This window comes from Triticum urartu, chromosome 4A, assembly GCF_056163025.1.
Source record: "Triticum urartu cultivar PI428250 chromosome 4A, HENAU_Tu73, whole genome shotgun sequence".
Taxonomy (NCBI): Eukaryota; Viridiplantae; Streptophyta; class Magnoliopsida; order Poales; family Poaceae; genus Triticum; species Triticum urartu.
In genome coordinates, this window is record NC_141876.1 from 461,314,300 (window position 1) to 461,329,701 (window position 15,402).

Genomic DNA, 15,402 nt, shown 5'->3' on the forward strand with positions numbered 1-15,402 from the left:
ATCCACCTTAGACGCACAGTTCGGGACCCCCTACCCGAGATCCGCCGGTTTTGAGACCGACATTGGTGCTTTCATTGAGAGCTCCCTGTGTGATCGGCAAAAGGATCGATGGCTCGTCTGCAGGTCAACTGCGATGCCGGCATCTTCGTCGCTGGCTCGACTGGTCACCTTGGCTCGACCAAGGACCATACTCCATCTCTGATCGTCATGTTCAGACGAAGGCCATCATCAACATCAACTCTGATCTCTATCAAGATCATGGAGAAATCATCCTGGGAGCCCGGGGGCTCAACGTCAACACTGCCCTCGGGCGGCCGTGCTATTTTTCTCGACAGCGAACTCGTATCCACCGCCACAGCCTTCTCAAGTGTCGTTTTAACGAGTGCTTCGGTGGAATTGTGCGTAATTGAGGCTACAACAACCCTGGAAAAATTTGTCGATTTCCGATGGAGGAATCTCTGGCAATCCGCGATATATCGCAGCCCTGTCAAATCTGGACGGGAATCTGGACGAGTTTAGGGCGTGGTGTCCAGCTTCTAGCTCGGACATCCTTTCGAAGATCCAACCATTCATCTACTATGGAATTCCCATATCTACCACCCCTCCAAATTTCAGCTCGATCCGGCAGTTCAAACTCCGGGAACCTTCCGATGAGTGGACCAATTTTCGGATCTGTTTTCTACGCGAATACGGATCAGACCCGTATTCATGTTTCTTTATGAACGTGATATTGGACAACCTTTTTAGAGAAATTCTCTTCTAGGGTATTGTGTGTTGTTTTTAAACACGTGCCCGTAAATTTTTAAGCCTCCCCTGAGGTCGTCTTCACCATTATGCTGGTGTCAAACCAGTCCGGTAATATTGATCCAAGGCTGTCGACCTGTGCTAGACACGTCGTCACTTTGTTGAGCGGAGCTCAACTTCTTCGGATCATCATCTCGGCAAGCCGAACAAAAGTCCGGCATCGTGAAGGATAAATCATCACCAACATCGCCGCCCCACGGATTACACGGAGCGGGCATACCGGCATCGCCGCATGGTCACTTCATCAAACCGGCATCGGCCACGTCACGACCTGCATTGGTAGGGCCGCACTATTGCTTCTTCAAGCTGGTGTCCATCACGCCGATCTAATTCGAATCATCGGCTGACATCGAGGCTTCGACCTCTCGGCTGGACCGGGGGCTTCACCATCTCTTCATCAACCTACTCCGGAGACTTCAGCGTCACTAGCCGACCAGCTCCGTCACGTTAGCTGGACCGAAGGCTTGGCCTCGGCGAGCCAACCTTTGCCAGCATCACCATACCGTCGCTTTATCGCCCATCAGGCAATGGGTGTGCGGATCGAGTCCCAATTTTCGGAATCACCTTTCTTCGCATTGCTACAACAAATAAACCAGGTGCTATTAATCCTAGTATTTTTTGCTTGTTCGGGTTCATTTTTCTCAAGGAATTATTACTCTGCTTTGTTCATCATATGTACACATGTCTATCACATGATGTCCGCATTAACGACGGTCGCATGGTGGTTCGGTCAGTTTCTGTACATGGTCCGATGAATGCCGCATCCGGAACTCGGACCGACCTATGAATTCAGGCTTTGCCACGCCTTTACCGCATCACGTCGATGCCCTGCATCGACATTGACTTCGGCCAGGCCATATCTCTTTTATTACTCACTTTGCATAAATTATTTATTATGCAACGATTTTTTATTATCATTATTACTATTATCTCCGGTTTGCACTATTTTTTGTGCACAGGAAAATGATACGGGTTGGGCAGTATCGTCAACTCGGCGTACTGACATACCACGTCACCTCGGCTGGACGAGGGGCTTCGTCAACACTTCATTAGCCCATGCCAGGGACTTCGGCATCACTCTGCCGGCCCGCATTGACCGTGCTATGTCACCACTTCGGAGTGCCGAGCTCGTTGCTCCGCCACCTTGGGACCGGCTTGGGGGATGGAACCTTGTACCGCATCAAGCTCGGGCCACGTCATCAATATCGAACACATTAACCAACTAAGTTGCCTTCATGCTCAAAGTTTTAAATTTTTAACTTGTGTTCGGTTCGACGAAGCATTATACTTTTTTGGAAAAAAGTTGCTTGTAAAAAATTTCCTTGTCCAAACTTTGTTTGTGACGCACAAATTCAAATACCCCGTTTATTTGGGGGCTTCCTTTATGAAGGTTTTCCTCTTGCATATGATTATACTTGTACGGCTTCGTTCCTTGATCGTGTATTACGCCACAATATGCACCATATTTACTTAAGTGATTTGCAAGCTGGGTTGCCTGGCTCCTGTGCTTACCCCTACGTTCCCGATTGTTCGGCTAGGGAGTAAAGGGAGCACCTCTGCGATTGTCACGACCGGGTCCTCCGAGCTCTGACCTCAGACTGGGTGAAGCCGAAAGCTAGCGCTCTTATTGTTTTCAATCATGGTCGGCACACAACGGAACTCATGAGTACAAAAAATCTATTGTACAAGTCTCATAGTAATAATGAGCACCGAAGAAAGGTATCGGTGGGGGTACTATTTTCTTCGAAGATGCTTCTTACACTTCGTCTGTAATATAGCATAAGTTCCCTGAGCGCGCTTTGTCTGTTATAGCCTTATGGCCCGGTTGCCTGGTTATCGGAAACACTGTCGATATTCTCGACAGGTTTAGTACATAACACTTTTCGGTCCTTGCCCGAAGAGGGAGAAGCCGATGGTCGGTTAAGACGCGTTTAAAGTTTGGGTGAACAAAGATATGATATTAGTACTTCGGTACATACAATCATTATACATAAATTCTTTTACCCAAGTCACTTGGGGGCTCTTAAATTTATATGAGCCATTTTATAATAAGTGTTCTTCTTCTTAGTCGTTGCAAAGTTTTTATTACTATTATTATTTATCACTCCTTTTTTCGACACGAGCGTGTGGTCACTAGCCGGGGAGCCTAATTTCTCTCTCAAAGCCGCTAGAGTTTAGTTTGCTAAACTGACCTAATGAGAAGTACTCCACCCTCGGGATAGGAGGTTGAAGCCGTAGGCTGACCCGCTTGAAGTCTTGAGATAGGATGTGTCATGTTAAAGCATGACATAAGCAATTTTTTCTAAGGCCAATTTTCGGATTGGCACCAAACACTTGATCTTGTTCGGACGTCAAGTTTTTACTGACGTTTTTGGTTTTCCAAGCTTATGGCACTTTTAAACTATTTGTGTGTTTTCAGCACAAGTCTCGCAGTGCAACGCCGGACACCTTTAGATATTCGGCAAAAACATTCTCGGATATTGCTATATATGCATCGGTTTCAAATTGTGTCTTCGGTCAATAGTTGGGTTGCCCGGCTCCTGCACTTGCTTCCTACATTCCGCTTTGTTCGGTTAGGTGTGCAAAGGGAGAACCACTGTGATTGTGCTTCCAGCTCACATGGTTAAGCACCTCAGTGGAGAAAGCCAAAAACTGACTGTCATAATAAGCGTAAACTGGTCAGCGATCCGATGACTGTGTTAAATGATGGGTCATTCATAACAATGACCGAAGTGTTTACGGCTTGACCTCGACTATCGCTGAACACTACCAGGGGCTATTAACTGGCCTCCCAAACTAAATCCTCAATATTTTGCTCTTACATTAGAGATGAGGTTTCATGATCATGCTCAGCATGACAACCCAAAGAAAGGAACCGATAGCGGGACTATTTTCTTTGGAAGACATTTCTTATGTTAAACAGTAATATAACATATCTCTCTGCGTACCTTTGTTTATAAAACCGTATGGCCAGATTGCCTTGTTTGTCATAAATCTTTGCCCTCATAAAGGCTTTATAAAGTAGGACAAACACTCCTCGGCTACTGGCTGAGGAGGTGGAAGCCGATGGTCGGTCAACAAAGTTTTGTACAATGCGGATCCAAGCATTAATGATGTAACGTCCTTGGATACATAGTGTCATTACACATAATTTGTGATTTTACTATGGATATCGATCCTTAATTCGGCCACCCGTGCCCGCATTAAGGCTCGAGGGCTACTGGGCTTCCCGCTCATTATTTACAAATATTAAAGGGGCACATCGATCCCTTGATCTAGTGTTGCCACACGACCAGTGTCTCGGGGGCTACTGCATTGCCTATTTCAATGCAGAAAATTCCAAATGCCAAGTGTTCGGCTTGACCGAACTATGGGCAAACGTGTCTTTGGATAACAATAGGTACCATTTGGACCTATCCGGCGTCAAGCTAAATAAATTACGACAACTTTTCAGGACCCTCTCTCAAGGGCCCGTTCGCCGATCACTATTATCTCTAATATATTACACTGCGTTTTTATTCCTATGTATGCTGTCGAGCTAGGAGTTGATCCTCAGGCTGATTTCGCGCATCAGCCCGAGTCTCAGGGGCTACTGGGTACAGCGGTTTCATGTTTTCCTTCAGGTGCATCTCGAGTTTTAGACCGACACACACCTTGAGGGCCACTGGATATACGTATACCGGTTATATATCTCGGCAGAGAATAAATTGCACCAATAAAAAATATTCATAAAATATCAGCCCGCTGTCGGGTGGTGCACCACCTCGGAAGCAGTCCGGCATAAAGCTTGGGTGCCAGCGGCTAGCTCCATAGAGGGCATTTCTGGCATTAAGCTGGGCTAAACTCCTTCAACTTTTTTGTACCAAGATCATCTATGACATCTTGGATATAGTCCGGCGTTGGAGCTTGGACACAGTCCGGCGTTGGAGCTCGGATACATTTCGGCGTTGGAGCTCGGAAGTAGTCCAACATTGGTGCTCGGCTGCAAAAGATACCTCGAATGCAGTCCGGCGTTGGGGTTTGGACGCAAGAGGAAACTGCCGCCTGGGAATAACTTCAAACCCGAGGTGTGGCACAAAAATAACAAGGCATTGATAAAGGCCGGAAACTTAAAGGGGCTCCTCGGATACCCGACGTGTAAACTCGTCGAATACACTTCGGCAATCCTCAAGATCTAAGATGAGAAGATTTGTTGAACCAGTTTTCAAGACCGACGACCGAAGATGAAGAACAGTTCGGAAGAATCGAGGAGCGTCCCTAACTTGAAGACCAGTTCATGGGGCTACTGACAGTGTCCTGGACTAGGGGGTACTCACCACGTCATCTCCCGATCTGTTTGATTGGGCCGAGGACCCCCATGGCCGTGTACTCATGGGCCAGTTCGGACAGCTGCCGCATACATGGAAGATTCCACAAGACTTGGTGATCAAGACAAGGACTCCTCCCCACCGGCGTATTCGGCTAGGACTCTTGTTATCCTAGGCCTCTGGTGCATTATATAAACCGAGGCCAGGCTAGTCGATAGATCATATACAAACAATCATACCATAGGCTAGCTTCTAGGGTTTAGCCTCTCTAATCTCGTGGTAGATCAACTCTTGTACTACTCATATTATCAAGAATAGTCAAGCAGGACGTACGGTTTTACCTCCATTAAGAGGGCCCGAACCTGGGTAAAACATCATGTCCCCTGCCTCCTGTTACCATCCACCATAGACGCACAGTTCTGGACCCCCTACCCGAGATCCGTTGGTTTTGACACCGACAAGCCTTATGGTTGTCGCTTTATTGTATGAAATGCAATCGCCATGTAATTGCTTTACTTTATCACTTTGCGTTAGCGATAGTCGTAGAAGAAATAATTAGCGAGACGACAACGGCGCTGTGATGGAGATCAAGGTGTCAAGCTGGTGACGATGGAGATCATGACGGTGCTTTGGAGATGGAGATCAAAGGCACAAGATGATGATGGCCATATCATGTCACATATTTTGATTGCATGTGATGATTATCTTTTATGCATCTTATTTTTCTTAGTACGACGGTAGCATTATAAGATGACCCCTAACTAAATTTCAAGGTATATGTGTTCTCCCTGAGTATGCACCGTTGCGACAGTTCGTCATGCCGAGACACCACGTGATGATCGGGTGTGATAAGCTCTACGTTCACATACAACGGGTGCAAGACAGTTTTGCACGTGCGACATACTCGGGTTAAACTTGACGAGCCTAGCATGTACAGACATGGCCTCGGAACACTGAGACCAAAAGGTCGAACGTGATTCATATAGTAGATATGACCAACATAGATATGTTCACCATTGAAAACTACTCCATCTCACGTGATGACCGGACATGGTTTAGTGGATATGGATCACATGATCATTTAGATGACTCAAGGGATGTCTATCAAAGTGGGAGTTCTTAAGTAATATGATTAATTGAACTTAAATTTATCATGAACTTAGTCCTGATGGTTTTTGCATATCTATGTTGTAGATCAATGGCATGTGCTACCATTCCCCTAAATTTTAATGTGTTCCTAGAGAAAGCAAAGTTGAAAGATGATGGTATCAACTACACGGACTGGGTCCATAACATGAGGATTATCCTCATTGCTGCACAGAAGAATAACGTCGTTGATGCACCGCTAGGTGCAAGGCCTGCTACAGGAGCAACTCTGGATGTAATGAACATCTGGCAAGCTAAATCTGATGACTACTCGATAGTTCAGTGTGCCATGCTTTACGGCTTAGAATAGGGATTTCAAAGACGTTTTCAATGTCATGGACCACATGAGATGTTCTAGGAGTTGAAGTTAATATTTCAAGCAAATGACCGAGTTGAGAGATATGAAGTCTCCAACAAGTTCTATAGCTGCAAGACGGAGGAGAACAGTTCTTCAGTGAACACATACTCAGAATGTCTGGGTACCATAACCACTTGACTCAGCTGGGAGTTAATCTTCCGAATGATAGTGTCATTGACAGAGTTCTTCAATAACTGCCACCAAGCTATAAAGACTTCGCGATGAACTATAATATGCAAGGGATGGAGAAGACTATTCCCGAGCTCTTCACAATGCTCAAAGTTGCGGAGTAGAAATCAAGAAGGAGCATTGAGGGAGTCCTGGATTAGGGGGTCTCCGGACAGCCGGACTATATCCTTTGGCCGGACTGTTGGACTATGAAGATACAAGATTGAAGACTTCGTCCCGTGTCCGGATGGGACTTTCCTTGGCGTGGAAGGCAAGCTTGGCAATACGGATATGTAGATCTCCTCCCTTGTAACCGACTCTGTGTAACCCTAGCCCCCTCCGGTGTCTATATAAACCGGAGGGTTTAGTCCGTAGGACAACAACAATCATACCATAGGCTAGCTTCTAGGGTTTAGCCTCTACGATCTCGTGGTAGATCAACTCTTGTAACACTCATATCATCAAGATCAATCAAGCAGGAAGTAGGGTATTACCTCCATCGAGAGGGCCCGAACCTGGGTAAACATCGTGTCCCCCGCCTCCTGTTACCATCCGCCTTAGACGCATAGTTCGGGACCCCCTACCCGAGATCCACCGGTTTTGACACCGACATTGGTGCTTTCATTGAGAGTTCCACTGTGTCGTCGCCATAAGGATTGATGGCTCCTTCGTTCATCGGTAACGATGCGGTCCAGGATGAGGTTTTCCTCCCCGGACAGATCTTTGTATTCGGCGGCTTCGCACTGCAGGCCAACTCGCTTGGCCATCTGGAGCAGATCGAGAGCTACGCCCCTGGCCATCAGGTCAGGTTCGGAAACTTAAACTACATCGCCGACATCCGCGGAGACTTGACCTTCGACAGATTCGAGCCCATGCCAGGTGCGCCGCATGATCACGACGAGCATGACATAACTTTGCTGTCGGACAATGTTCGGGAGATCACACCTGCAACTACTCCGGCCCTCAATCCGGAGCAAATTGCACCATCCAAGGACGGGTGGATTGACCCCGCCATGGAGGCCGCATTCTCAGTGGCGATGGAGCCGGACACTGACTTCACCCCTTACGAGAGCCGTGTTGCCAAACCACTGGATTCGTCTCCGGCCATGGACTCCAAGCCGCCTGCGTCCGTGCCCCTCGAATCCGATTGGGCGCCGATCATGGAGTTCACCTCCGCGGATATCTTTCAGCACTCACCTTTCAGCGACGTGCTAAATTCATTAAGGTCTCTCTCGTTGTCAGGAGATCCTTGGCCGAACTATATCCGTCTAGAATGGGATGCGTACGACAAAGAAATTCGCTGCCCACCCACCACCCACTTAGTAGCCTCTGTCGACGATTTAACCGACATGCTCGATTTCGACTCCGAAGACATCGACGGCATGGACGACGATGCAGGAGAGGAACAGGAACCAGTGCCCACAGGGCACTGGACAGCCACTTCACCACATGACATATACATGGTGGATACACCCAAAGAAAACAATGACGAAGAATGGCAGGATGCAGCGAAGAATAGCTCCCTCAAGAAGCAAGGAAAGCATCGGCATAGGCGCCGCTCAAAATCACGCCTCGGCAAAAACAGCGATAACAGCGCAGGAGAAAATAACACTCCAGTCGACTCCAGAGGAAACGACGACCACATTGACCCAGCGGCAGAGCACGATGAAACTGCAAACGGTGAACATAGTACAGATCCGATGTCCGAACACGGCGACGCCGAGGATAAACCTCATCAACCCCCCATGGGGGAGGAAAACAGTCCGGACGAAGATGCATACATCATCCTGGAAAGGCACTTGGAACAAGAGAACCTCCACAGAAGGCTTATTGCCACAACGAGGAGTTTGAAGAAGCAGAAGCAAAGGCTTAAGGCCGCACAAAATACACTCAACAGCGGATGGAACTAAGTGCGCGACAACGAAGAAAAGTATGGTGGAAGTTACCACACAAAGAGCTATCCAAAGCGCAAGCTATTACCTGAATTCGACGATGAGGCCTTAGAGCCCACACAGCCAAAAAATAAAACGGCCAACCGGCCGGATCAACCACCTTGTGGCGCCGATAGAGCAGCTAACAAGGCCGCACATAAGTCAACACACGATCTACATGAGGACTTGTGCCAAAAATCCAGTATGACCAGATCCATCTATGGATCTAGGAAGCGCGCTCCGGCACACAATCAAAACCGAATACTACAACCGTCCGAACGCCATGATACATCCAAATACAGGGGTTCCGCACATCCCCTATGTTTCACCGATGAGGTGCTAGACCACGAATTTCCAGAAGGATTCAAACCAGTGAACATAGAGGCGTACGACAGGACCACAGACCCTGGGGTCTGGATTGAGGACTTTATCATCCATATGGCTCGCAGAGACGATCTCCACGCCATCAAGTACTTGCCCCTCAAGCTTAAAGGACCAGCTCGGCACTGGCTGAAAAGCCTCCCCGAAAACTCAATTGGAAGTTGAGAGGATCTCGAGGATGCTTTTCTGGCTAATTTTCAAGGGACCTATGTCCGACCTCCGGATGCAGACGATTTAAGTCATATAATTCAACAGCCCGGAGAGTCAGCCCGAAAGCTTTGGAACAGGTTTCTCACTAAGAAGAACAAAATCGTCGACTGGCCGGATGCCAAAGCCTTAGCAGCTTTCAAGCACAGCGTCCGAGACGAATGGCTCGCCAGACACCTCGGCCAAGAAAAACCGAGAACAATGGCAGCCCTGACAAACCTCATGACCCGCTTTTGCGTGGGCGAAGATAGCTGGTTAGCCCGCAGTAGTACCAGCGACCCAAGCACATCCGAAGTCAGGAACGGCAATGGAAAACCATGATGCAGTAAAAGCAAGCATTGAAATAAAGAATAAAGCCCAGATAATACGGCGGTAAACGCCGGATTCAAGGGCTCTCGACCAGGTCAGCAGAAAAATCCTTTCAAAGGCGCAGAGATGGACCGTCCAGCCTAAACAAGATTCTAGACAAACTATGTTAGATTCATGGCACCCCCGATAAACCTGCAAATCACACCCACAGAGAATGCTGGGTCTTCAAGCAGGCCGGTAAGCTAAACGCCGAACACAAGGGGAGGGAGACACCAAGCGAAGATGAGGACGAACCTCGCCAGCAAAGCACTGGAGGACAGAAAAAATTCCCACCAGAGGTTAAAACAGTAAACATGATCCACGTGACGAAGAGGAGAAGCAAACATGCACTCCGAGACATATGCGCCATAGAGCCCGTCACCCCTAAGTTCAACCCCTGGTTGGCCTGCCCGATCACTTTTGATCGCAGGGATCACCCGACAAGCATCTGGCATGAAGGATTGGCTGCCTTGGTGTTAGACCCAATAATAAACGGATACCATCTCACACGAGTCCTTATGGACGGCGGCAGTGGTCTAAATATGATATATCAGGACACAGTCCGCAAAATGGGGATAGACCCGACAAAAATCAGCCATAGTAATACTACCTTCAAGGGAGTAATACCAAGCCCAGAGGCCCGCTCCACGGGCTCTCTAATACTAGAGGTTGTATTCGGTTCATCCGACAACTACCGAAGTGAGAAGTTAGACTTCGATGTTGCTCCATTCCGAAGCGGCTATCAAGCATTACTCGGAAGAACAGCTTTCGCTCGTTTTAATGCGGTACCACATTACGCTTCTCTTAAGCTTAAGATGCCTGGTCCACGTGGCACCATCACAGTTAGTGGAAATATTGAGCGTTCTCTATGCGCGGAAGAACGTGCGGCGGCTTTAACAACCGAGCACTAGACGGCCTCACCAACCAGAATAAATGACAGGTCGTCAAGACCGCGGACACGGTTAGACAAGTCCGACACATCACTAGATATACCTGAGATTGGTTTGATGGTTAATGTCGGATTTCGGGCTCCGCAAAACCCCTAAGATTCGAACACAGGGGCGTGATGAAGATCTCTCCCACTACACGTCTACCTAGCGCCTCGCTCTTCTCCTGGTGGTGGGAATGGAATGCAAGCAAGCAAACAAGTAGAGCACACAAGAGTTTACCCAGGTTCAGGCCACCTTGCGGTGTAAAACCCTATGTCCTGCTTTAGTGGATTGGCCTCGCGAGGGCTCGAGTATGAACAAGTATAGTGGTTTCCTGAGCTCAGGAGGCGAGCTCAAGAAGGGTGAGGAGGCGTATGTTCTTGCTCCTTTTCTAGTCTAAGTCCCAACGGGCCGATCTCCCTCTATGATGGAACCCTGGCTACTTATATAGGCGGCCAGGGTCCTCTTCTCCCGAAATGTTTAGGCGGGAAGGGAATCCCACAACGGCCATTTGAGTGGGAACACAAGGACACTCCTATCCTGACAAAAGGTGGTCTTCGCCTGCAAAGAGGGCAGGCGGTGACGCGGTGGTGGGCTCGGCGATGACATCCTTCCTGCCATCCTTGCGGTCTTCGGTCTTGTTGCACCAAAGGGGAAACCTTTGTCTCGCCCCTCAGGAACCTGCGCCTGTGCGGTATCCTTTGCACCGATATGGAAACCGCGCCCGCTGGTGCCCACTGGCACGGTTCATCATCGCTTGCGTCACTGCCTCCTCCTGAGGCAGCCCTTGCCTTGATATCTCCGCCTTCCCAAAGTAGCCTAGCCGAGGCCACTCTAGGGAGAGGTCTTGGTCGCCCCTCCGGAGCAGCCTAGGTGAGGCCACTCCCTGAGGAGGTCTGGGTCGTTCTCCTTGCGAGGGCTGGCCCCCTCGCGAGGGTCTTGAGCAGATGGTCGATCTGTTGGGCCCTACTGGGCCGTACCAGGAATGCGACGTGGGCCGCAGATAGGCAAGTCTGGGTACCCTGTTTCCCAGTACGCCGACAGTAGCCCCCGGGCCCAAGGCGCGCGCGGAGTTGGCTTCTGGGTGAAGCCTAGTCGAGGACGAAGCACCGCGGGCCCCAAAGACTGTGGGCCAGGCTGGCGCGTGACGGTTGGATGGGACGTGGCGACTCCACTCCCAATGCAACCTTGGTAACCGTGTGATTAGACTACTCCCTGGCGCGAGCGACGCGGCCATCATGGCCAAGACCAAGTGATGGTTGGCCTTCCTCACCCTATAAATGAGGCCCTGGGAGGAATCCCCCGGGCCATCTTCAAGCCAGCACCACCATCCTCCCTCCTTCCCTTGTTACCCTTTGCCCCAAGATTTCCATGGCGCTGCCGAGGAAGTCCTCCGCCGCAGAGAGGGGCAAGGGTGTGAAGGAGTGGGTCTCGCCGCCGCTGAAGAGGGGCCGCGGGTGTCCCCGCAAGCATGCCGCCACGGCCGTGATGGTTCCTCGGGGAAGCGGGCGCGACTTCTCGGGCTCCGACGGGGTCGCCGACGAGAGGCGTGGAGCCCCTCCTCTTGCTGGGGGCGGTCGTGGCCGCGGTGGCGCAGGGGGGAGACCGGCGCCCAATCGTCCCCCGCACCAGAAACTCCACTCCTCCGATGCGGCCTCCGAATTCGTGATGTGGGTGGAGAAACCCGGCAGCATGTGGCTCCGGCTTCCCCGCTGGTTCCGTGCCGAACTGCCGGAAGAAGGGCCCGACGGCGTTGGGCTGCAGGCCGACGGGTGCTGTAGCAGAGCCTTCTGGGTGGGGGTCGAGGTCCTTGCATCAGGCGACGTGTTCCTTGGTCATGGCTGGTAATCCTTCGCCCGTGCGCGCCGGCTGCAGGGAAAGTGCACCCTCCACTTCAAGTACGACGGGGTGTCGTCGCTGCTCGTCAAGGCCTTCTCGGAGGGAGGAAGGCGCCTTGGGTGCTCCCCAGAGGTGGACGACGACGAGGAGGGTGGCGACGGCCTCCTGAGGGGCAGCTCTTCCTCTGAAGGCGAGCTCGGCCTCGACAGGCCCCGCGGGTCCCCCCTCTGTGGCAGCAGCAGCTCCTCCAGCAGCAGCGGCTACCCTGGGCGGCCGCTTCGCCGCGCCCGGCTCGCCGAGGAGGAGGGACCCTCTCGCCGCCGCTCTTCGGTGAAGTGCGAGGAGTTGGGCTCCGACTTGGTTGAGGTGCTAACTACGCCGATCCACGAGCTCCGAACCCGCCTGGCCCTCGTTTTAGATTTTCTTCATGTCCTTCCTGTATTTAGTTTAAGCTGCCTCGGGTGGGCGTGTAATGAATAATGACATGTATGCATGAAATGGAAGTCTGTTATTATTTTCGTTCTGGATGAAATTACTTAGCTTGTGTACTGCGCTTGTCGTGAGACGAAGTGCTGCGGCGGGTGGCCTCCTGATGTCACGAGCCCCCAGGCGAGTTATGAGGACCGCCGGGCTTGGAGCCCCCGAGCGTAGGTGAGCTTTGGTGAGTTGAGGAGGGCTCACGCCCTTGAGCTCACTTGAGAGCGCGGAGCGAGTACTGATATGCCAAGGCCTGAGCAGGCTTGGCAAAGTAAGTCATGAGGGCTGAAGAGCCTGACGCCAGAGCCTGAGCAGGCTTGGCAAGGTGAGGTTGTGAGGTCACGGTAACCGAGAGCTGAGACCGGCCGTATCACAGCCCCCACGCGCGAGACGCGCAAGGGAGGATAAACGACGCAGCCCGGCCTGAAGAACTGAACTTGAGAGCAGCACGAGAAAAACGAGCGAAACCAGAGCAAACCGCAATAAACTCGGAAAACTTCATAGCATGGGGTAGAGGAAGGGCTGACAGCCAAGGAAGTAGAAAAGGCTGACAACCAAACACCAAGGAGAAAAAAGGAAAAAGGTCACGTCCGACCCCTAGCTATGTCTTCTTCCCAGTGCGGAGCTAAGGACTGCCACTGGGACGTGGGTGGGAGCCTGATCTGAGGGCCCGTAGGCAACACACAGGAGACTCTGAGGCGTGTACAGCCCCAACTCATTATTACGTGAGAGTGTCACGAGCGGAGACCTTCACGGGCACGGTACCTTGATTGTCTTCATGGGCACGGAGCCTTGATTATGGATAGAACCTCCTGAGGTGCTGAATGTTCCAGGAATTCTGGATGAGTATCCCATCCTGCATCTCCAGGAGCACAGCACCAGGCCTAGAGACACGGGTGATTCTGAACAGGCCCTCCCACATAGGTGAGAGCTTGTGTAGCCCTTCCCTGGAGAGGACCCGCGTCAGGACCAAGTCACCAACTTCCAATGTTCTTGAGCGGACGCTGTGGCAATGATACCGCCACAGCGCCTGCTGATATCGCGCTGCCCTGAGCGCAGCTCGGCGGCGGCCCTCCTCGCCGAGCATGAGGTCCATCCGCCAGGCGACGTCCTGGCGTTCCTCATCAAAAGCCAAGACCCGTGGGGAGCGACGCTTGACCTCGTGAGGGAGGACCGCTTTCGCACCATAAACGAGAAAGAATGGGGTTTCTCCCGTAGGTTTGGTTGCGGTGGTGCGGATTGACCACAACACGGATTGGAGCTTGTCGATCCAGCCCATGCCACAGTCCTCGAGCTTTTTCTTGAAGCTGCGCGTCTTGAGGCCGTGCAGGACCTCTGCGTTGGCGCGTTCGGCCTGCCCATTGCTCCTGGGGTGGGCCACTGAGGCATAGTAGATCTGCATTCCAAGGTTAGCACAATATGATTTGAAGAGATTGCTCGTGAACTACGAACCATTATCTGTGATGATGCGGTTGGGGACGCCGAAGCGGGTCACGAGGCCCTTGATGAACTTGACGGCCGATCCTGCGGGAATCGGGCGCACCGGCTCCACCTCGTCCCACTTGGTGAACTTGTCGACGACGACATAGAGGAAACGGTAGCCCCCTACCGCTCGGGGGAATGGTCCAGGATGTCCAGCCCCTAGACCGCAAAGGGCCAGGAGAGCGGGATGGTCTGAAGATCTTGCACTGGCTGATGGATTTGCTTGGCGTGGAACTGGCACGCCTCGCAGGCTCGCACGAGCTCTGTGGCGTCGTCCAACGCTGTGGGCCAGTAGAAGCCGCTGCGAAAGACCTTGCCCACGAGGGTGGAGGATGATGAATGATGGCCGCAATCCCTCCGTGGATGTCGGCCAGCAGCTCCTGTCCTTGCTTCCTCGAGATGTATTTTAGCGAGATGCCATTAGGGCGCCTCCTGTAGAACTCACCGTCTTGGATGCAGTAGGCGGAGGCCTGCCGAGCCACACGTTCCGCGCCTTCCTCCTTCTCCGGCAAGGTGCCGCACAGTAGGTATGCCTTGAGGTCCTCAGTCCAGCAATCTTCCTCAGGTTCAGCGGCGAGCAGCAGGCAGGCTCCGGAAGGCGGTCCACAGGGTGGTGCGCCGACCTCGGGAGCCGCTGGCAGCCCCTCACGCGTGGATGCCGGCTCCGGAGTAGGTGGCGCTGCCGACGGCCTGAGCAAGTGCTCCTCGAAGACACCTGGTTCTTGCGGCTCTCCTCGGGAGGCCCGCTTGGCGATGTCGTATGCTTCCTTATTCGTGCCCCTCGGCATGTGTTGCAGCTCCAGCCCTAGGAACCGCTTCTCCATCTTGCTCACCTCCTGCAGATACGCTTCCATGTGTTCGTCCTTGGGCTTGTACTCTTTGTTAGAGAAGTTGACGAGGAGCTGCGAGTCACCTTTGATGGTGAGACGCTTCACCACTAGTGCGGCCGCGGCCTTGAGCCCGGCGATTAGGCCCTCGTACTCCACGATGTTGTTGGAGACCTTTTCGCCATGCTGGAAGCAAAG